The following is a 25937-nucleotide window of genomic DNA, read 5'->3' on the forward strand; positions in this document are numbered from 1 at the left end:
TGTTTTCAGACAAATTCAAACAATAAAAACAATGTTCTTCAAGATGTAAAAACGGTTCTCTCCCAACTCACTTTGAGAACGAACTAAATAAAAAAATTAGGATATTATAAAAACTCTAATCAATTTTAGAATCCTTTCATCATTTTTAAAATATTCATTTTAGGTCATAACTACTTATTTTGTGCTTCAAATGCAAAAATAAAAAATATATGTACAAGTACTCACAGGGATTTGAATCTACTCCCTGTGACTAAACTATACTATACATACAACTCCACAAAAAGTATGGATAAGTAACTGTTTTGAGTTAAGAAACTCGTTCCTTGCCAAATCACAAAATAAATCATATTATTAGTGAAATGCAAAAAAAAAAACCAAAAAAACTATTTGTATATTAACTCTAATCTTAGTGTTATTTGAAATGTACAGGGTGGATGTAATATGTGTAATGTATATATATATATATATATGTCATACAAGATGATCGTGTAAAGTAGTAATAAGTGTACAGTTTTAATATAGACGGCGATGGAGCAAGGTGCATAAGTCTTACTCTTAAATATTATAATATGGCGCAGTTGGTAGTTTTAGAAGAACATTAAAGAGGACAGACCCGTGTATTCCTAAGAAAGCGACAAGATGTCAACTGAAGAGAAGGTTGCCATGTTATCCATTGTGGGAAGATCCCGAGGGGCCTAGAAAAGATCCTTTGAGTTGCAATCTGAAAATTTAAAAAAAATATTAGGAGAAGAAAATTCGTGCTCTCATAAAAATCAATTGGACTTTAATAGCTTTGAAAAATGTAGTTATTAAATATAATGAAAAACAAAAGAAGTTTTTAGTCTTTTGGAAGAATCTTCAGAAGAGAATATGATAGAGGAAAATTATATAATAACAATGGGAGAAGAGCTCGTCAAAATCAAATCTCGAGTAGATGTGTATTTGGAAAGACGTTCGAACAATTCAACGGTCCCTTTAGTAAAGAGCGTAAGACATTCATGACCATTAGAACCATTTAAAAAAAGAATAAAAAAGTTTATTCCTGTTAATTTAAACTTTTAGTTTTAAATCATGAAAGTAACAATTCGCCACCCTTATATACATTTTCATGTTAGAGTACTTTAATGATTACTATATGATCCTCTTTTTCTGTGCAAAATAGGTAGGAAGTTGCCATTGCTTCTCTCTTGATGTTCAACAATTTTAACCATTTTGGTAAAGCTGATCTATACAATATCTTTATAAAAAAAAGTGTATTTCATAATTTTTTTACTTCATACAGAAACCATTCATGATAAAAGGGGGGAGGAGTTAATTTTTTTTCCAGGATTTTTTTTAACTAAAACGAATATCTATTTACCATCCGCACTTTTGAGGGGTCAGAATGCGTGATAGCTCAACTTTGGGCTCCTGTTATACTCCCTAATGGCCATGTCTTGCTAAATAAATGGAATGCTGAAAGTGTAGCAAGAAACGTCATTATGTGAAAATATACCAGTCGAACAACATAAGTTTAGTATTACTCATCAATTAAGTTTGTGGATGTGAACTAAATAAAATTCCAATTGATATTCTTAATGTAAATGGTGGTGAATATATTGGGAATAAAATTTATATATGTGATAGTGGTGTAATGGCTTCTATTGCAGACTTATGAGTTTACAAAGATTTAGATTTACCTTTAAATAAAATATGGCATACATCTGCTAGCCCCAAGGTAGTCGGAGTCAACGGCTCAAGATTGGAGGTTATTAATAGTGTTAAACTATTATTTAGGTATGGTAATGGCCAACATAGAGAGATCTTCTATTTTGTGAAGAATATTGTTCAGGAGGATATGTTTTTATCACAGCATGCGTGTATGGGATTGGGAATTATACAACCAGATTTCCCTATACAATTAAAGGAAGAATGGGTTAGTCAATCGTTAGTCAATGCAAGTATTAAACGTAATAAAACTCTAGATTTTAATGTGCCTGTTGAAGAATTAAATTTAATACGTTTAGCTATAGCCATAGTAACTGTAATGGAAACAAATATTAGGAATATTGGATTTATAGATAATAGCGGACAAGGTACATCCAGAATAACTTTTTTTATTTATCGTCCGAAAAAAAAAAAAAACACACACACACGTAGCCACCTTTGCTCTTCATTTGGTTAATAAGGATCTTGCCTTTGCTCATTCTATCTGTCTTATTCTACTCTATTAGAAGATCCTTTGAGGTTCTGACCCTAGATAAGAAATGCAGGGCAATCCTGATGATATTTCTGATGGTCCCTTTGCTCACGTTGCAGTCCTTGGCCAGCCTAGCAATTGGTGTGTCTGGATGAGCCTCAATTGATCGTTTCAAGCCACCTTTTAGTCTGGATTTTATCAGATCTTGTTGAATGAGCTACTCTCTCAGTCTTTCTCTCCCCATCAAAGGCCATAATCACGTCATAAGCTGTTGAATTTTGGATATTCGAAGTAGGAAATTATCTCCTTTGCGGAGTGTCCTGTGCGGCGAGCTTCGATTTGGATATTCTCCAGACTATTTCCATGCTTAAACGACGAAATACTCAAAAAAATATCTAATTAAACTCCACAGCTAACACATACAGCTTGTAACAAGGATTTTATCACATAACCTCTACAATTCTCATAATTAGCCGTTAAAGTTATTCCGGATTTACCTTGTCCACCCTGTAGAATATTATCATTTCTAGAGCCGAATTACGTCATATTCAGAAATCATAACATAATATCAGCTGGTTTTTGAAAGAATACACCCTCTCCTTGAACTCACCTATATGCCCAGCCCTATTCATACATACGAGTATGTATTTTAGAGTTGTCCAAAGTGAGGTATTTTGAAAGCCTAATTTCCAGGAATTTCGAGCCTGTTCCCACATTATTTCTGTTCAGCAACACAATATCTCAAAACCTTCTTCATAGTACCCAAGGAAGTGAAAATTGTAAATCTTCACTACGTATCGAAAATATTTATAAAAACACCTCAGTGGGATCTTAACAGGGGGGTGGGAGAGAAGACCTACAGGAACTACTTATAAGAACTCAATCATAATTAATATTATTATGCAAGTTTCTAAAATGAAACACATAATTTAACTTAATTTCTTATTGTTAATGCATTTTTACATTATAATCAATATTGTTAGAATAACATGGGCACAAAAAGGTTTTAAGTAACGAAAATGCTGACTATATCGCTTTGTTACCCCTTTAGCACAATTCCCTATGTGTCGCACATAGGACATATCCCTACATTGCTCTAACGCTAACTAACCTTTTTATATGAGATAATCAAGAGAGGTGGCAAGCTGAGAAGTTTCATATTATAAGGATAAAGAGAATTGGGAAAATATGTGTCAAGTTAAATACATATAAAATATATATTAGACTGTTTCAAAATATCACTCACATCAATATTTTAAATAAAGGACAACATTTTCTCATTATTTAAAGGGTTTCCAAAAACGCAAAATCCCTCATTAAATTATTAGATAATTAGATTGGCTTCCTTTAATTATATATAAAATTGATTAAATTAAAAGTTGAAAAACATATTAAATCTTACCCGTCTTAAATCAAATTGAGTTTTGTATCTCAATTTTTCCAATGTTATGATCAATTATACATTTTATACGTTTTGTGTTACCTTTCACTTTTGTTCTTTCAAAATTTAATAGCTTCCTACTGTGACCATCTTCGTACCAAGTTTGATCAAAATGGATTAGTAATCCTGGTGACTGTAAAACAAACAACCCATTCAACTTCGGTAAGGTGATAATGAATTCAAATAATATTTACTTATATTCTAGACTTTTAGCCCCCGGGTGGGGCTGTGTATTTCATAATTACACAATATTAAGGTCCTTCAAAAATCTAACTCGTTCATCCTTCGCTATTTAAACTTTTTGTTTCGAGTAGGGTCGCGTTACGGAAGTCCTAAAATTGGTACTTGCAGGCTCTAAATAAACAAATCTGTTCATTGTTATCACGTCTTTTGACTAAGACGCGTCTAATGTAATTTTATACAACTCAACGTTTCGGACAGGGTTATGGCTTTTTCTTTAGAATAAGCTAGAGACATAAAATTTTAATTAAAAGCATAGTTCATGGTATCTTAGTTATAATTATGCTCTAAAAAATTATAAAAATTTGAAACAAAAATACATCTCTCCAATCAAATATAATAATACAAAGGGTATTTATATTTTGGATCGAGGTGACGTGAATCCTGAACATAATTCATAAATATTTATATACATTCTTTATTCACCAGCATTACAGCAAAAATTAAACATCAATGTTCATCGAACTAGATACAAAGGTTCTATATGGTTACAGTAAGAGGCCAGTAAATTTTGAGATCTCAAGGTAACACAAAACGTTAATTGAAAGCGCATAATCGACCATAACTTTGGAGCATATTTAGGTGCAGAGCTCAAATTGGTATCAATATGCAGTTTTAATAAATATTTTTTACAGGTAAACTTCAAAAAGTCTAATTTAGGCGCTATGACCATAGGCGTAGGTTAGCGACCTAACGAGTCCCTATTTTATTTTTATTTAGTTTTATATGTAACTTAACAAATGTCCCATATGAGTCAGAGCTTTTACTTAACTTTGAATTGTAATAATCGATCAATAAATAAATGAACTATAAGCAATTTCAAGAACACTTTATAACTCAAAATGGCAAAATATTCAATTGCAATGGGCTCTTTCAATATCAATATCTAAGAAATATAATTTATCTTTATAAGCTTAAACTGACCCAAATAGGGAGAAATGACTGTTGTCTTATTAACAATCTAATTTATATATTCTTATATCACTATTAATTATGCTATATATCACATAATCAAAAATATATATGAATAACCTTCAAGAGAACAACATTAATTTATACAAATATATATATGCATCCAAAAATTAATTAAGTTTATGACAACAGAATTTGTTTATTGTATTATCGAATTATGAATAATACAACCATTAATAATATATCTATGATAGATAAGAGCTTTTTAATAAAGTTGTGTATGTTTACAATATCATAAATGTAGTTGACCTCAGTTTATGGAGCACATATAAAATTATCAGAGTTTTAGCACGACTGACCTTTTGAAATAAAGGAAAATATAAAGTATTATCCATTCAACTGTTTTCTATAATTTTTGTAAGTTGACCCTAGCCAAGACGTTAAAACTTTATGAAAAAGCTAGTCATGTCTGGAAATAAAAAAATGTTACAACAATGAACCCCGTTAGAATTTTTTAAGTGTGGAGATAATGCTATTTAATGGAGCAATAACGTTTTTCATTAAATATAAATTAATGTGAGGAACAAACATAGATTGTAATTAATTAATTAACTTTATTATTAATCCCTTTCATACTCAGTTAAATAACTGGGACAATAAATAAATAACTTAATTCCAATTTTGTAATTAATTATCCTAATCTTCGGAATAGATCAAACAAAAAATTCCTTACATTCAATAAAATTTAAGGGTATCCTGTATAAATTGGCCCACACGTCATACTTTCTCCATCTATCTCAAAATTGGAGACAACGACACAGAATACTGCAACTTTCGCAACCTTTCAATAATAAGGAAATAAATTTGGTACGCGAAGCGTAGGGACGCAAATCAAGGGACGAATATTATTGGCGGAGAAAGAGAAGAAGTGAGTTAAAGCGGAAGGATCTCGACTTTTCCGAGTTGTTCGGATAATTAGCACTTCGAAGGGTCACGGAAACAGATGGAAGGTTTCACTATGTAGTGCGCAAATTTGTTCTGGCATTTTTCTTCTTAGACATCGATGAACCAGGATAAGAGTGAATTCAAAGCATAATTGAATTATTTATTAATAAATAATCATGGTCCTTATTGAAACTTAATTATTTGTTACCTAATAATAAGTATTATTATTACAGGTAGGATTATAGAACCCTAAGAGTTTTTACTGTATATTTCTATAACTAACAAATAGACAATAATAGTAAATAAACAATAATTAAAAAATGAACACGTCTACTATTAATAATGTAATTTAAATTAATTTTCTCATATAAAAGATATGAAAAAATCAAATTTTATCATATTGTTGCTTAGTTTATAGTATATAATTATGTCCCCTGTTCGAATTTAATTATTTGTTTGCTACCTATATGAAGTCTTAATATATAGTTTCGTTAAGTATCACTGAATTGTGTTATGATTTTATCGATCACAATTGTTCGAATAAGTTTTTACGTGGAATTAGACCATTTTTGGAATTTCCTATTGTATATTTGCATCTACCTATATATGTAGAAGTGGAAGTTTCGATATCTTTTGCATTATCAATCGAATGTAATTGATTATGCCAATCCAGTTTAAACCTTATGAAAAATAATATTTGCCGGGCACATTTTAAATATGAAATTTCCCATTCACTTGGTCATTTGGAATTTGTATTTCAAAGAATGAAGGTAAATTGGGGATTGTTGAGAAGAAATATGGATTGCTTGGAATGCCAGAGGTCATGTAGGAAAGTATTACGAAATGGCAATCAAATTTTGCCATAAGAGATTTCCGATTCGGAAGTGTAGTTTCTTTGACACGAGCCATTTAAGCCTCTGCAAATTAGTAGAGCTTACTTGCTGGTGGGCTTCCAAAACCTCTGTCTCCAAAATATTATTCCCCAATTGGACTTGTTCGATAGCTTTGGATCAAAACAAAAACATTTTCTTTCGGAAGGATTGTTAATTAAACGAATTGGAAATTTGGACTGCTTTATATATGATTTTATCTGTTTTTTTCTATAAATTTTAGTTTATTTGTTTATTATTCTTGTGATTGCTCTATTTTGTTACATGTTGATTCATTTGTCTTAATTTATTTTTTTAACTCAGATATTTTTTGTAAACTGTTAAATTTGTTCGTTATTAAATATTTAAATTTTTATTGATATACTCAATGTTCTTAATTAATTAATATAATATAATATAAATGTTTTTAATATATATAATATAAATGTTTTTTATATATCTTCTCTTTTTCAACCAATAATATTATTCACTTCGTGTACCTAATTTATTTCCTTATTATTGAAAGGTTTCGAGAGTTGCATTTCAACTATCCTCTGTCGTTGTCTCCAATTTCGAGATAGAAAGAAAAAGTTTGACGTGCATACGACTTATATAGAATACCCCAATTTAAATTATACTATTATAGTAATAACTAGTGATAAAAATTGGGTGTATTTTGTAAGTTGCCCGTATTTTTGGAGTACTTTCTGAAAAATTATTTTCTTTTCATAAATGTAATTCCTTGTTGGAATCAGAGTAGAATTGAAGATTGACATGGGATTAATACATACCATGTTTATTTCCGTCTCCTCTCTCGTCATAGCTGATTATAGCTGATCTAATGAAACGTGATCAGAGTTGTAAATTCTGAGCTAAGAGTTCCTAAGTCGATGGGTTTGCAATTTTAGAAAGTTTCAAAATGAATCGATTTCACATATTTAGTTTATTGTTTTTTTCTCCCAATAGTTTTTACTTGCCTAATTAATTTAACAATTTAGTTAATATTCAAATTAATAGCCGAGCATTTGAAGTGATATTTTTGCATGATTTCAAAAAAGTATAGATTTATTTTAATTATTAATCATTATTTGTCTCAAATATCAGAATTGATTTGTATTGATTGGGATAACTTTTTTTCTAGATACCTAAGTATAAATAAAATGTTTATTTATTTATGCCATGTACGTAAAATTTATAGAATGAATCAAGTTGGAGTGAAAAAATAAGAAATTCTAAACACTGCTAGTAATTGAAAACAAACAAGCAACAGTTAACTTGTGACATTTTGAAGTGTGTTTGGGAGGAAAGAACCTTAACTGTCTTGAATAATTATAATATTAGCTATTCGCAGTACTCAAGAACGGTGACTAATATTTCACTAGTTTGAATAACAATTTTATATCTTGATTCTTAAAAGAAATAAATAACACTTACCTGGATATTTGCAGATACAACTGAATCGTGAGAGTAAGGAATTAAGGACGTGTATTTCACCTAGGGGAAGATATATGTTATAATGTGGCCGATGGCAGTATTATAAGAGCCATTTTTAGAGAGCAGACATATAGTGGACAATTAAGAAACAAGTGGTATGACAAATTTAAATAGTACGCTAAGAAAAATAAAAGTTATGAAAAATTAGTAGAATATGACGTCAACGGATAAAGTTACCAGAGGAAATAAAGATTTATTGAGTCACTAAAAGCCATTTCATATTGTTTTTTTCATAGTATCTTTGAAATACCCTAATTAATTAAGTAGGATATTTCATGTAGTCATAAGGCGAGTTACATCTATCGTCTCACTCTATTAGAGGAAGAAAATAAGTATAAATCCTCCTCTGTGTGTTGCAAAGACATAGAGAGAAATAACCAAAGTTCTTTAATATATGACCTGTCTGTCTGTTTAAAATAAACCTACAAATCAAATGGTAATCCTGACAATTTAAAGAATATTTGAGGGAGAGAAGCTTAGCTTTTTATGACTTTTTGTTAGATCAGCTGCATGTAGTTTTGACAGGGAGTAAATAAAAACAAATCCCAAGTCGTATCTAGCAAAGCGTGACCTGTTTTTTGTCCCAAACATTTTGCCACTACATTTTTTGCGTCTATATTTTTTCCGCTGGTAATTTTTCCTGGAGGAGATTTTGACACATGACATCTTTGCTGGCTTTTTATTTTTTCTATTATCAGTACTATTACTATCAACGAGATTAAATAAAAAGAAAAGAGATACACCTTTGTGAGCTATTTAATATCGTTGATAGTAAAAGTAGATACGGTAGAGAAATAAGAGGCTACCCACCATCTTCGGAAAAGAGCTATGATTCATCAATAAATATTCCTTTCTTTCTATCGATGGAGTTTTTTTCATTTCTTAAAGCATCAACCAAGGCCACGACTATAATTCATTAACGTGCCAAGAGTCAATGAGTCCTTTTGAAATAGACTCAACATGAACATCCCAGATCTGTGATTCCTTACTCCTTCTTCTTATTAAACATATAAACAGCACAAGATTACCGATAACTTCTTAATCATTATTCCTTTTTTTCTTCTTATCTTAGCTATATAATTAATCAGATCGATATACAGCAGTAAAGTTCGGACCGATACTAAAAAAACATAAAAAGGCGGCGAAGATGTCATGCGACAAAATCTTGTGGAGGAAAAATTATGGCCAAAATCATATTTTCCTTGTGCTAAAAATTTGTAAATATCTAAAAATTACAATTAAATATTTGAAAGCGGGTCTGGTCTTACTTTATTTTTTGTATAAACGGGTGGGATGGGTAGAAAAAAATACTAATCTCTACATCACTACACAGATACTATCGTATATAATTTATTTTAATAGGTATGAATTAGGCAAATAATATTTTGAAATGTTGAGTCGTAGATAGATAATTTTAAGTGATTTGAACCGGGTTATTAAGATTATAAAAATACGATTTTGTTTCATTAAAACATACTCCAACCTATTTGTATGTTTAAAAAAAGAAAGCGAAAAATGATATGGTAACCATGGCAATTAAAATAGTATTTAAGAGGAGAAAAGTTTAGCTATTAATGACGTTTTATTAGATCAGCTATGTGCAACAAGGACTTACGATTAAATATCCGCAACAAATCTTTGCTTTCTTTCTGTCTTTTATGAGCAAACAAAAAACGGTCAATCCAGTTTTGTATGCAGTAGAAAAGGAAGTTTATTCCTCAGGAATTAAATAATAATGAAAACAGCTTAGGAAAAGAAAAGACACTCTTCAGTTTGCCAACTCCAAAAAAACAAAAACGGTCGAGCTAAAACAATACGATGAGCATATCAGACATTCACTCCCACAACAAATCATCAGTGTTACTCCCCCATCGTTCCTGAATACACGCACTAGGAGTTACTTTATATCTATATCTACTCTCATCAATCATTAAAGAATAATTATAGCAGCTTTGGAAAGTTAAAAAAAAAATTTATTGAGATTGCTCAGCACAATTTTTTATTTCCTTGTAAATGCTTCGAATTTACAACTACATCTCAATTGTACAGTCATAAAACATTAGTTAGTTAATAATTAAGAAGCATTTACTCTTGTTCTATTGATCCTAAATTAATATTTTGATAGTATATTTGTAATGACAATACAGGATAGAACATGCAGAGACATGATAAGAAAGGAAATTTCATTATCTTGGCTTCTAAAAACCCATTCATACAAGCAATTTTCAAAGGTATTTTTTTATTAAATGAAAAGTCTTTGTTATATACATGCAAAATGCAAGATAAATTAATGTTGTCAAGTATGTATTTTGGTAGGATTATGGTACGTATTTATTTTTTAATATATAAATAGCATCAAAATGTGAAATTAAAACGTATAACCACATAAAACAAATCATTTTTTATGATAGATGCATTCAACATAATAATATAATGTAAAAGGCAAAAAATATGAAACCACTTGCTTGATACATTTTTATGATATAGTTATTATTGTTATGTGGTTAAAATAAGTTCATCAATGATTTAATAAAGTAATTTGAAAGTTTGATATACGTATATATTTATATACCTCACATCGTTACCTCTAGCATATCACGCAACCTTTTTTCAAAAAAGAAACCGAAATAGTCTCAAAATCAGTTGGTAGCAGTTAGCCTTTTCTTCTCAACTATAGAATTATTATTCAATCATTGTTGGGAACTGTTGACAGCTTAAAATAACTATTCAAAAAACTAAGTTAAAAAAACTGATATATACTTATGATTATATTACTTGAAATAGAGATTATGTATCTTCGTGTAATTTACATTAAGCTTTAAATATCTTTATTTTAATTGTGTAAAAAGGAGGATTCCTTTATACGAAAATTAAAAGGGAAAAAGACAAGAAAAAGAATACAAGGTACTATGATGAATAATTAATATTATCTCAACAAGTCAAACTCCTACATTTATTAATATGAAATGTTGTCAATGCATTACTAAGTAAATTAATAATAAATTACTTTAATTACCATCTGGCACATAAATTTATCTAAGGTACAGTGGCAGACTGACAGGAGAGGGTGGGCACATGATCCTTGCCTCCCCCTGCTATGAATACATTATAGGATTCTAAATTTTTTTAAAACAACAGGAATTTAAATAACAAGATTCGAATTGTAAAATTATTTCTCTTATAAAAAAATAACAAACATGTTCATAATAAAATTTTACAAATATTAGTCAACAAAGATGACCACACAAAGGGTATTTGTACTACTACAGCAGATTCTAAAACCTAGTTACATTAAAATTGCATAAATTATAAAATTTGAGTGTCTTCGTTTTCCTCATTCATAGGTTGATGTCTCTCGTAAGATAGAGCTGGGCGTCTATTGATGAGATGGTCTGCACTTTGCAATTCTAGATACATCAAAAAATAATACGAGGGGGGTGCTATCAGCTATCATAAAATCGAAAATTTCGAAAGAGAAATTAGAGAAAAAATGCAATATCCAAAATTATTTTAATAGACTTTTGTAGATATGTAGCTTATGTGGCCTTAAATTTACACATGACCTTCCTTGTGAAAATCGTACTACTATTAAAGGATATTAGTGGAAGCATACAACCAAAGGTACATCCTAACACTTTGTAGTCATGAAAAGTTGAAAAGTGGAAGAGCTTGAATGTATCATGGTTTTCAATTCTCAGATTTAGCAGAATTTTTGATCCCCTGTTGATCAATAAAAAATAACATATTTTGTACAAATGACTTCAATCCAAAAAAAAAAAAAATCCCTTTAAGCGCCGAATCCAAAACTAATCACAGCAGCTTTTCTTGAGTCATCTGAATTATGAAATATCTGGGAGTATTGTAATTTGGGATTATTATAATTTAGAGTCATTTTTTAACCTTAAAACAATCCCAAAATTATTAGTAGTATTAATAAAATTTGTGTAAAAGTTTTTTTTATGAACAAAAAATTGTGGAACTTAAATGGAAATATATATATCCCTATAGTTTGAAAATGGCTAAACTTAATCTTGCTTTATCAAGCTTTTTAGTCTTTCCTTCTCCACATCCACAAAAATTAAATTATCCTTTATTTTAAAAATATATTTCAAAATAAAATCTTTAATTTTATACGATATAAATATTAATTAGTCAAATTTAGTTGTTTCAATTATTTTTACATAGTCCAGTTGATCCAAAAAAGGTTCATCTGTGATTTTGTTGATCTGTTCTCCCCTTAATAAATTTATGTATGTATGCAATAACTAAGTTTTTGTATCAGGCTTAGGTCCTCTATGACCATGTGGTATAATCTGCACAAATGGATCCTTTGGTTGCATCAAGGAGAGGATTTGATTACAATGTAGCTGAAAGAGATTGAAAAAGGGATCTTGTGAGAGAGGATAGGGTGTTGTAAGGGTATGATGATGATAGGACGGTGATCCGTAGGTACGATAAGCCTCAAGGTAGGATGGTGGTCTTTGAATATATTTGTATGGAAATGCATTGGTAGATATGGAGTTTAGGATGAGGATGGCCAATAGGAATGGGTTGAGGATCTGTAATAAAGGAAAAGGATCATTAAAAACTTTAACAGTAAAAGTTTTAGCCTTAAAATGTGTTTTTTTTTTAATAACGATTCTAGAGTATAGTTAGGATTCAGACCCATATTTCGAAGTGAAATAACTATATAAATGAAAATGCAAGGTAATAACAACTGATAAAAAAGTTCCAGCATTCGAAAAATCAATTATTTATTAACTTATCTTGAATACAGTGGCTACAAAATGTGTCTAATTATACAAAAATCAAGTAAAATGAACAATCATATTTGAAAACTAATATTTTTGCCAATTTTATATTTTTGCTAAAACATAAGAATAAACCTTGTATTACAACTTTTAAAGATTTGTTGTTCAAAAAGTCAATTTTGATTTGTTTTTTAAATTAAACTTTTAATTTTCTTATATGATATTTAATTAATAATCAATAATAGGTTGCATGACAAAATGTTCCGGAATTGAATATATTTAAGTTAATTATTTGACTAATTGTAATAAGTAGCTAATTATTTGACTAATTGTAACAAGTAGCTAATTATTTTAGAGGTAAGAAGATTAACCCCGATTTAAATATATTCCATATTCAATGTATAATATTTGTATTTATTACAGATTAACTAATCTAATTTACTTATTTTTATTAAATTTCGGAACATTTCACGCATCCTTTTTTAATGCTTATTTATTTAAGATTCTATAAGAAAATTAAAAGTTGAACTGAAAAGACAATTAAAGTCGACACTTTAATTTTATAATGAAATATTGAATTAATAAGCATTAAAAAGGATGCGTGAAAAATTCCTAAATTAAATATAAATAAGTAGTTATGTTAACAACATAGAGGACGCTTCAAATATCTTTTGTCTTGAAGAGAAGGGAAGTTTTTCTATAAATTTCAACTTTGATATAATATTAGGTATCAATTTCTTTCATTTTTTAAAGTATTATATTCTTCTTAATTTTCTCACGTACTTTAATGTTTCAACTATCATTTTTCGATATTTCATGAAGCTGACGTCTATGTTAAAGGATTTTTAAAAAATCCGATTTGAAAGTAATTAGAAACGTTATTTTGATGTAACCTTTTCTTCTTATTTCAGCGATGCCAATATTTTCTATATTTTTTCAACAGGGACGGAGTAATCTGAAATTTTTGATAGAAATTACGTCTTAATTTAATTCTAAATTATGATTTTGTGACATTCAATATCACGTAGATAGATCATGTCAGATTCATGAAATATCATCAAACAAAAGTTGAAAAATTGATGTATGGGAAAGTTTAAAGAAATAAAATACTTTTAAAAATGACAGAAATATATACCTAATAAATTATTCATTCCCGTTCTCACCCAAATAGAACGAAATGAGCGTCCCCTACAACTTCTTTAACATACATAATCTATGTGATATTTCAATTCGAAAAATCATACTATAGAATTTAAGAGTCGGAGAAAATGAAGTATTAATTTCTGTCAAAAATTCAAATTATCCCGTCGCTGTCGAATAAATAAAGGAAATATTGACCTTTAAATCTGATTTTTTCTGCAATCGTAAAAAATAAAAATAAATAAGTCTATTATATTATTTAAATGTTGAATTTTAACTGCAAATTATTTGAACATCGAGCTATAAATTTTTTGTTATTCATAAAGCGCATCACCAATTGTCTTGTCATTTTACAGGACTATTTAGAAAAATGTGAAGATAACATAACAAACTCTAAGATGAAGTAAGAAAAGAACTGTTACGATCTAACCCTTATGTGTCATACAATTTGGAACGTTCAACGATGCGAAACATGCCAAATAAATAACCCATTAAGGACCAGTGGCAAGATTTATTGAAATAAGTTTCATGGAAATTTCCTGAGCTTTCACTTGCGTTTTCTGTTGCTTAAATAAGGAGGTTACCCTGCGAGCAAAAATACTGCTTCACAGTGTTATTATTATTATTATTAGTGATGTAGACCGTGTGATTTTTTTTTTTTTTAAATTGCTAATATGCAAAATAAATTTTCTGTTTCCTAATTAGTTGCTATTATAATTTAATTCCTTAGTAATGAACTTCCTAAATAGTGTCAATTATATTCAAAACCTAATTCGTGTGAGCTCGTAAAAGACCTTGATGATTTTTTGTGGAGAAATAGTTGTAAGTCCTTGTCATACTCGGAGAAGAATTGTGGATTAACATCGGAGTAATTCTTGTTAATTTCCTTATTAATTACCTTCTCCCTCTTTTCCCTTGTTACAGCAGACTGTTGCTGATCTCCTTTAAAACATTTTTCAAATTGTCAATATTGATTTTCGGTTTCTTTTTTAGCATGCCACGATTTTCATCACTAATTATTCTAATAATTTTTATTAATTATTGGGTGTTTTTTATAAAAGTTAAGAATGAAAGAAAGGCACCCACTACGTCATACAGAGACATAGTTTAAGTAGAAAGGAAAAATGTACTACAATGAGCACATCATCAACAAATTAGAGAAATAATATGACAATGCCATACTTGGAGTACGTAAGATATTATCAGTTGGTGTGATAGACTTATTTGTCTAACTAATGGATGACTTTGTGTCTTTTTTTACGAAAGGTTGCGTGCTTTAAAATATATATTCTATTTGGCCGTTTTATATATTAAATATTGTAATTAATATTGCTTTAAAACATATGTTTTTCTATAATACGGCCCTTTCAAAATGACAATTTCCTTAAGGTGGTTCATTTACTAAAAAGTTTTGCCTTCTCCGACTCTATGGAGCACTCTAATAGTTGGATAGAATGCCATAATGGGTTAACCATCAGTTAGTTAGGTTTATTTGCTATGTGGTAGAATATGCATGTAACTACACTGAACAACATGGATATGATTTTTGATAAGAAATTGTGCACTGTTTAGGAAGCTTCAAATCTACCGTACTTCATATACATTAATAACTTATACATTGTTTAATGAAATATACAAAAAACACTTCTATTTTTCTTTTTTTTTAAATATTTATTATTTTAAGAAAAATAAGATTCATAGTATATCACCAGAACGAAAATTTCCTATTAAACTTGAAAAAAGTATAAAGTTAAAAAAAAAAACTCATAGGACTATTAAACTTCAACTCGTTTTATATTATTTTTTGAACTTGTATTTGGAATGAAAATGATGAAAGTTTTTATTAAAATAGTTTAGTTTTTTTTAGTTTCTAAGTTATTTTAGAGAATATTTATGTACATAGATAGATATAGTTTGGTAAAAGTTCATTTTATCTTAAGTCATTTCATGAGTGGTAAGGGTTTCATAAACTTTTTATATGTCTTTTTTAAATTATGATTCTTTTATCTTTTAAGTTGCACAACTTCATAAATTCAAATTATTCAAATTATTTCAATTACCAGCCACGTATTAAAAAGAATGAATAAAAGAACATAATTAGGTTTTTAATGCTATAAATGAACACATGTTTAATGGAAATCTGACAAACAATCACATTTTTTGTATTTATCAAGGAGTTAGCATCAACTTATTCTAAGATCTGACTCTTTCGTGCAGGGAGAGTCAATAACCTAAAGTTTCACTGGGAATATGTGAGAAAGACACATTGCAAGGCAGTTATATTCAGAGGACAATAATTAGAATAATTTCATTAAAAATTGAAATTTTATATGCGTAAAATAAGTATTTTAAATTAAAATGAGTACTTTTTACTTCATCTTTTATTAATAATGTTATAAATAACTGAACAATGATTAAAACAAATGTTTGTAGGAGAACTATTTAAAACGTAATAATGAAATTTTTAGAAATTTTAATACATAAATTGCAACACTTCAATGTTTCATTATGGTTCATAATTTTTTTCTTCTTTTCTGTTGCTCCCTCCTTTCATTTGGCAGATGTGTTGCCCTTCCAGTTTTTTACACAATATATTCCTACAATTTAATAATCAACAATCGAAGATGTAGCATATTTAGTATTTACCAAGGTTAATAGAAATACAAGGTTACACCATAACGCATGTACGACTGATGTTTGACTTCCACCACGCTTTTAATATTGACATCATAGTAGATGAAAGGTTGCGTGTTTTGTCAAAATATGTTTTTCTTGCCATACAGTCGGTACGATGCATTAAATTAAAAATGTAGCAATAGTGACGATGCATTAAATTAAAAATTCTAGCAATAGTGACTTCATAGACTCTGAGTGGCTCCGTGTTGTGTAAAAATATGTCAGTCTTTCTCAGCAGTCGGTACGATACATAAGATTGAAAATTATAGCAATCTCGATTACATGATGGTCTAACCTTGTGTTTCCATTAAACTTGGTATTTACTAAAAGACACTGTTGTTGATAGAGCAGACACAAATCTCAAAGGGTAATAAATAAGTTCTTACTTAAAAGTAAATTATATTAAAATTCATGAAAATATTTATTAACATTTTAAAACCAATTAAGTAAAGTATTTTTTATAATTTTCTCTGGAAAGTACTTAAATATTCATAAGTACTACTTTTTTAACTAAGTATGAATACTCGCGTTTTATGAATACTTAAGGATAAGTTCTAAATTATTGGACTTAAAGGCACTTAAGTACAAATATAACAAAAAATAATAATAACTCCCTAACCTTTGCTAACATTCAAATAAGTGATCGAATAAACTTAAATTAACTCATTTTAAATTAATTTAAACCTATGTATTCTAAAATCAATTATTGAAATTCTAACTTAATAAAAAAAATATTTATTTATTAAATTTTTACATTATATGACGACAAAAAAAAAAAGTCAAATTGATAAGAAATATGAGTCAAGACTATATAATTCAATAACTCCATTCCGCAGGTTTGATGGCATTAATCCACAGCTTCCTTATATTTATGTATTTTGGAAAGGTAAACATTTTCATGAACGGAAAGCCTGGATACTTTATATACATATGTAGCTGATCTATTTTTACAATACACTGCACTACACATTTGATATCACCATTATGAAAAATGAATTGTAACAAATAATTAAATTAAGCCCACAAAATAGTAAATAAAAAGCTTCCAATTTTTCTTCCAAATGAAAAATACCCCCCCTACTTAAATAGAGTTCTTTGCAAAAAAAAAAAGTTATTTCGAGGAGCTTTGAGGAATGTGACCAGTATTTCTTCTCATGAAAGTTGAAATAGTTTTCATTTAAGAATTATTCGTTTCTAGCTACTAAGTAAAGACAATGGGAACATCCGAACATCTATCAAAACTTTCTTTACATACAGTTTATGAAAATCTAACTACTATCTTATCGGAGCCCTCTGATTCCTTGTGCAATAAAAGAAAATATTGATTATTTGAATAATTTATTGTAAATTTCAAAGTCTTTTTGAATTACATAATATTGACTCCTACTCTCTCTCAATTTGACTATTACTTTTTTCTTTATATAATATGAATATTTTATACATATATCATGATATCCAGATGTTATTTTTAAATTTATTTTTATATATAGAAATTTGTATCAACTTATTGATTTAGCCTATTTTCTTTTTTTTTTTTTTTAATCAAAAATCAACAGCTATTCACAAAGAATTAAATTGTTTGGAAATAAAAAATCAATTACATATTAAATTTTTTGAAAATAAATCTTTAAAAAAAATTACCCCTATTATCCGTCAAATGTTTTCATCCTGACCAAAAAAAAAATTCTAGTAGAAAGCAAAGTTTCCTTAATATCTTTTTTTTTTTGTGGGAGCTACAGCCCCTCCAGCATATACTCTGCGGACGCCCCTGATGTTTGTTATTGATATATATATATTAGCATTTGAATTTATGTTTAGAAAAGCGAAATGGATGGAATATTTCAAAAAATTATACAAAATTTAAATGATTTACTGTTTAACCATTTTAAAAACTGCATTATCAAATTAAAATTTGATTTGAAATTAAAATTCATTAATCTGCTGTGCTTAGATTAGAAAATCAGGGATAAATATGAATTTGGTTTTAACGTAATAGAATTCAAAGGAATTAATATTTCTTAAATGTATACATATGTGATAAAATTCATCAAATTTTAGAGGCTTGCGAATGGAACGCAAAATTGAAGGGAAAGCTGAATAGAACAGATTTTTTTTAACGTTTAACGCTAAAAATGAGATTTTAGTATTCTGTTCCAATAGTACTTACAAAAATTCAAGAAATCAAAGCTTGTATTTTTTTTAACTTTTTAAATAGGATTCAAAGGGCTGATAAAGTAAAGACGAACACTCAAGAGATCTATTTTGTGGCAGTGGCGACAGGAGAACTTCTTGAAGGCTCTTATTGAACATGGTCCTAAGGATTCATGTTGGGCGAGGAGGGAGGCCACAAATCGTATTTCAAGAAAATGGAAAAAATATTGTTTGGCCATTTCTGCATAGTCCTGGTCTGCTTGAACACATAATTTCCCTCTGGGTAGTTAGTCTTCACCCAGGGCAAAACACCTCCTTGAAGACGTCCAGGTACTCCTTGGCCCCGATTTTCAGGCCTATCAAGAACCAATACGGGGGCATCCTCTTCCTGTCTGATCCCAGGATTCCCAGCATCATCGCGGAGGCTGATAACTTACTTAGTCTTGTTGACCGGCAGAATCTCATCAACCGCGAAGGTGAGGTAGTGGCCGTTCTTGGAGCATCTTAACTAGTCCAGTTTTCTTTTCTTGTTTCTGTGCTGTGTACGAATAAATTCGGCTATACCTTGCCTTTTATCCTCCATCTCAACAATGAAAGAACCGATTTCAATAAATCGTAGCTCATTTGAACGCAAATATTCCTTACATTATTCTGTTAAAAAATTGTGAAAACTTGTTCTCAAATGAGGACTCCCTGACACTAGCAATGTAGAAGTTGTGATTTGCTGTCGTACAGTGTAGGTATGTGGTATTGCCTTATGATTGGAACGCCGAACGGAAAAGGAATAATGGCTGAAGGAAAATATTTTGAACAAAGCGCTTACAAGGCTGATATTTTATATTAGATGCTCAAGAAAAGTCAATTTGAACAGTTTTGCTTAAGAAATGGAAAACTTCATGACATGATGTAAGCATTAGATTTTTCAACCTTTCTTTCACAAAGAGGAGTGAGTGAGAGATTAAAAGACCCGAAATTAACTGATAATTGTCTAATTATGTCATTTTCTGCCTCTATAAGGACTACACTTTATATAATTATAAACCTTTTTAAAGACGTCACGAATTATTCATAAGGTAACTCCATCTTGGAGGCTCATAGTTGGTAACTTTACTATATAAATGGACAAATTTTTATAAAAAATAGACTTAACAGCAGAAAATTACAGAAAAAATCATAGTTTTCCTATCGTAACAGTTGATTTATTGTCTACACTATGAAAATAAGTTTATATAACAATATAATAATATATTTTTTAATATGTCGATATTATGTAGAGTCTGATATATTCTAAAATTAGGCATTATAAGTTTATATTTTTGTTAAACGATAAGGTTTTAGGCTTCATTATTTTTTTAATATTGTTGAAAAAAGTGTTGATACAAATTTGGAGGTTAGGGCCCCAAAATGGACCAAATTAATAATGCTGATGCAACATGAAAATTGAAAATCTCTATATATTCCAAACCTAACAATATTTAATTTTATTTAAAACAAATTCATCTTTAAAAAATTAATTAAATAGAATTGCCAATAATAAAAATTAATTATTGTTGTAGTAGTAAAAACCGTAGGGTATATGATTCACATGAGCCTATCCACAAAGTCTGCCTTTTTTATTCATTCAAGGTGAATAAGATTAAATCTACTACTATTTAGGTTAAAAATATGATCAAAAAATTAAAGTCGAAAATTCTGAAGAACCCTACTTGACTTGTATATCATGGAAACTAGAGTATGTTTGTCCGGGGTTGCCCGGTACATTAAGAAAATAAAATTATTCTGCTTTTTTTAAAGATTAAGTGAAGAAAATTTTTCTTTTGTCTTATTTTCTCTTAATTTTTTCTTCTCTAAACCTTATGTAGATAAATGAATTAATACAGGGAGAATAATTCTTTAGATGTTCCATTCTTAATTTTGTATTATATATGGACTAATTGTTTGCTTGTCAAATTTTTTATTTTTAAAATTATATATAAATACTAGGATGGCCAGAAAGCATAATCACAACCATACCTTGAGCCTTAAAAACCTACATGAAAACTTTTAGGAAAATAATTTCATTTGTTTTGCTGTGTTTCCCAGACAAAATCACATACACAATTGCATTTAATATATAGATATGTACATAGTTAGAATTAGTCAAATAACTAATTATATTAGCAAATTGGAATTTTACTCACCCTAACTAATCGAGATTTTCACGTTTTTTTTCGTACACCGAATAAGCCAAAATAGTAAATACAAGATAACCAGTAAAATTGTTGCACTAAACCCCCCCCCCCCTCTATATATATTTCAAACGCTGAAGAAACTATTATTATGACCCCAAAACCAATGTAACAAGATACCATCCTACATCTTATTTTTTTCAACAATTTATCAGAAACACTAATATTCGCCCCCTCCCCCCAAAAAAAAAAATTAAATTAAAAAATTACTAAAGCAAGATTGAATAAACAAGTATTTATTTAACTTTATAGAGTCATATTACACAATGCAAATAAAAACCAAAGTCATGTGCTAATCCAAGTTACCTTACCTTCATATCCTTCACTTTTTGTTGCAAAGGATCAAAAACGGTCTTATTTTTTCACTCTAGAAAATCCAAAGAAGAACTGATAACAAAAGCACTCTATGCATCCGCAAAAATGTATTTTTCTACGTTCCAAATGTTAGATGTACGGATGTAGGTATGCACATATTTTGGTCAAGGACACTACATACATTATTAGAAGAAGATAAATAAATGTCTGACGCTCCAATCTTGAAGATTTCAAGATGGCCAATTTATTAATAGGAATACAAATTAAGCATATTATTTTGATTTTTTTGTTTTTTGTTGGATATAAAGTAATTAGGAGTAATTTGAAGTTATTTTATACTAGGGATGGAGAACCGAGCACGATTTGGATGTTTTGTGACTCGACTTGCTAAATTGTTGAAATGAATCAAAACTTCGCAAGGGTGAATTGGTGGGGTTAAATCGTCCCTTCAGATTTATTAACTCTAATTCCTACCCCTCGCACAAATTTTAAAGATAATATCGCCTACCATGGAGTGACTTGGACAAGGACACTTTGACTCGAGACAATAGGTTTTTTTAATAAATAATTAATAGAAAAACCAGTACTACTAAATACATGAGCGTTTTGAATAGACTAATAAACATATATTCAAGGTTGGTCTGAAAAATTTCTGACCTCAACGTGAGGATGGCAGCACTCCTGAGGGTTTTGTGTGGAAAAAATCTGATTTTTTTTCTCCTTCAACTTAGTCTTCTTGTATCTCTACACACTTCTCTTAAGGATTCTCCCGTTTCTGTAACCCATCCCGTGTGTATCTTCGCTGGGAGAAGTTACAAGGAGACTTTGTTGAAGGAATTTTATTTATTTTTTCCCCACAAAAACACTTGCGTCAACCATGGATTATTTAACATCTGGATAAACTATTCATTGTTTAAATTACACAGCCTATATATTAAAATTATTATTCTTTTGATTAAATAAATGTATTCTTTTATTGTCAAATAGTTATAAATAAATATTATTTTGCATATAAAGGGGCTATTCTTCCTAGACGTGAAATATGCCTTCAAATAGCGTCGTTTCTTGTTGTCACTCTGTTAAAATATCTGGTCGAAAGCTCAATGATAATGTAATAAGAACTTCTTTCCCAAAATTTCCAACATCAAATATGGAAATTCTTAATAAATTGAAATCAGCTATTCCAATAAATTAGATACCTGGTAAAAAATAATATATATTTATTTCAGTTATATCTGATGAGGGTTGATATACAATTACTATTGTTTATTTATACGGTAAATCCCTTGATAGTTCTAAAAAAGTTGTTTGCTCTCTTCATTTTAAAACAGAAAATAAATGGACAAATAGCGAACGAAAAAGACTTATCTTAGGAACGAGTACTTTAACATCTTTACGGTTAGAAAGATAAGTGATAATTAAACAAAGGACTAGTATAATGCCAGTGGTTGAGGTGAGGCGTAAACGGAAAAGTGATGAAATATAATTAAGGTTCCAAAAATTTTATGGGAAGAGGATATTTCAAATTTGTCGGAGCTCAAACAAAAATTTGTTATCAATTGTGTACCAATAAAAAAATAAGAGTAGATTGGATGAAAGATTAAGTTCAATTTCTGTACAAGACAAAATCAGATTCAAGTATTTTGCACAACATACAAAATTAGTGAAATGATAACTCTCTTTTTGAGAAGATAATTAATTATCTTTTGATCTTAACAGCTATATTACATTATTAATGATAAATCACTTGTGTTCATACATTTTCGGTTGTCCAGTTATTGTATTTAGTATAATAATTTTAAGAGACTTGAAATTTCAAATGTAGAATTGTAGCAATAAGGTTTTAATCGATGAAATAATTTATTTGGTGGTAGTAGAATGAATAAATATATGTGTCAAAGTTTTAAGTTTAATTGGTTTTTTGAAGACTAAGTATGAGGAGGTCACCGAATTAGATGCAATTATTAGAATAAACAGCTTTAGTCAAACCATTTCCGATCTAGCTCAATTAATTTCATATGATTGATTTCTGAGCAGTTAAAGCTGCCAACTCAACCCTCTAACCAGACTAAATATTCCACCAGAAACCTCGGCGACAGCTTTTATCTGGCACAAAATTTCCCTCCTCTTTATAAAGAACTTTTAAAAATGTGATCTGCCTACTATGTCTTAAAAAAACTGTCTTCCTTTATGCGAGAATCAAGTGCGTTATCGAAAGTAACATTCAATTATTTAAAAGCAAGATATGAAAAATTTACTAAGAAGGATAAAGTTGTTTCAATTATATTAAATGAAGAAATAGATGCTCAAAGAATAAGAATAGAGTATATGAATGGCAAAAGTAATGGTTATAACGACAATGGACCCACAAGGACTATTTTATGTTTCATGATCAATCCAATGGCTGGAAATTATCAAGATATTGTAGGAATTCATGATAGGATTTTCAAATAAAAATAATTATTATAGAACTGAACAAGAAATAAGTTTATTTGTTACTTTATAGGGGAATTATGTCCTCTACATTTAATGATAAATGTAATCATGAGTCATTCCAATTAAAGATTCATAGCATTCCTATATAAATATAATTTAATAAATAAATATCAAGAAGTAAACGTTGAACTTATTATCACAATAAATTATCAGAATAATCTATGTGAAATGAAATAAATATCAACCCAACTTCATTATATGTCGAGTCTTTAGTTTTAGTAGTGGCGATAATAACGATTTGTTGCATTACAAAAAGTCGCTGAATATGGACTCATTCATGCTTATCATGTTGAAATATCTACATTTAGGTTCATTATCCATAATAATAGTATAAAATTCCTGAAGTTTCAGGTAATTATTCAAGCAGATATCCTCTATATATATACAAGAGAGGATGAGGCATTCTTGATAATACATTCTTCAAAAATGACCCACAACACTCAGAATTCAGATTCAGAAACACTATTTTCAACACTTTTAATGAATTAAGAAAGGAAGATCCAATCCAAATACAAGAGGAGAGACATGAATTACATAATATGAATTGATTTATAAATAAAAACAGGTTCATCAAGAGACGCTCTTCTCCAATTCAAGATAAATATGATGAACTACGAAGGACTGACAATCTAAAGTTATAACTATATTATGGATATTCTCCCAAAAAATGTCTTCTATAGTTGTAAGTAGTTTAATAAGAGATCCTTCCTCCATACTCACTAATAAAGGCGATCTGCAATTAAAAGTCAGATCTGAAATGAATAAAATGAAATCTTGTATTAAAAAAATCAGCTCTTCCTTCGACAGAATAGAATCATACTTGATAATTGCATTTGTTGAACTCTTTCAAATTTCACCTAAAAACTTGACATTTTTCGACAAAATTTTTGACCAGAAGATCCACAATTTCATGATTGATTACTTAAATCACAAATGAAGGTTTTCAATGGACGATCAGATACGTCCCTATCTAGCTCCGCGTTCATGATTAATCACTTTTTAACACGAATTTATTCTTCTCTTTTACAATTGTTGTTTAATAGAATAATTATTTATTATTTGTTTTAAAAGTTTAATACCGAGGTTGCATGGCCTGTGTTTATCCAGATGTTAAGTAATCCATTCATCAACTCACTCAAACGACTAGTGCATAACAACTGAGCGTACATACTAGCGGAAACTGTGATGAGTAAGTGTCAAGATTTGACTCACTTTTATTTACAAGTGCTGCCATATTTACGTTGAGGTCGAAAACTTTTCAGACCACCATTGTACAAAAGTTATAAATTTAGCATAATGAAAGTGATATCACAAATTAATATATAAGTTTGGGTGAAATTTAAACGTTTATTTATAGTCTTTGTATTTTGCTGTAACTAGTATGAGGCAAATTTGCCATTCTTGACTTTAAATACTAATATCTCACTGAATACTAAACCAATGAGCACTATTTAAACCTTAGATTAACCTCAAATTACTATATTTTTACCAAATATAAATAATTTAGGTGAAAACTTGAATTTTAGAAGAAAATTAATGAACAACAAAACAATTACTTAAAGAAAGTAAATGATTACAGGATTGATTCTAATGATCAACCTCAAAGAACAGTAGGTCATAAAAAACATATTGGAGATCACTGGCTTTTCACTAAATTGCTGGGGAACAATTTGTAGAAATTCGCTAGAAATTGAAGTGCTCCAACTAGCTCTGCTTTTTCCTACTTAATGTAATTAGTAGTCAAGAACATTGACAATCCATGTTACTCCAATTTAAGGTCCTTCTGAGTATATGTAGATATCAAATAATTAGCTATGAATAAATGTGTACTCATACATGGGATATAAAATAATTATTAACTAATTGATGTCAAGAAAATTAGCAAACATACCTAACTGTTTCTTTTTATAATTGTTTTGTACCTTGATAAGCTAATTATAATATCATTAATTAGTTGTTATACATTGGCACTAATAAGTACAACATATAATACAAAATAAGCTAGTGATGATTTGTTCCAAGTTTCTACTAATGAGTAAAGGAATGAATAATTCATACAGAAATAAAATAAAAATCGAAGAAAAAAATAAATAACTTTCA

The 25937-nt window shown here is 29.1% G+C and overlaps 2 long non-coding RNA genes across 2 annotated transcripts; one reads left to right on the forward strand and one right to left on the reverse strand.

Annotated features, from left to right (window-relative positions):
• The first annotated feature begins 450 nt into the window (after positions 1-450).
• Positions 451-6038, forward strand: LOC139907242 (uncharacterized). The gene is made up of 2 exons (XR_011783688.1): positions 451-987; positions 5523-6038. It is a non-coding gene; the product is annotated as an uncharacterized lncRNA (long non-coding RNA).
• An 18262-nt stretch (positions 6039-24300) lies between these two features.
• LOC139907260 (uncharacterized) lies at positions 24301-25110 on the reverse strand. Its single transcript, XR_011783722.1, has 2 exons — positions 24658-25110; positions 24301-24589 (listed from the first exon to the last, which is right to left on the reverse strand). It is a non-coding gene; the product is annotated as an uncharacterized lncRNA (long non-coding RNA).
• Positions 25111-25937: the final 827 nt, after the last annotated feature.

This window comes from Lepeophtheirus salmonis, chromosome 14, assembly GCF_016086655.4.
Source record: "Lepeophtheirus salmonis chromosome 14, UVic_Lsal_1.4, whole genome shotgun sequence".
Classification (NCBI taxonomy): domain Eukaryota; kingdom Metazoa; phylum Arthropoda; class Copepoda; order Siphonostomatoida; family Caligidae; genus Lepeophtheirus; species Lepeophtheirus salmonis.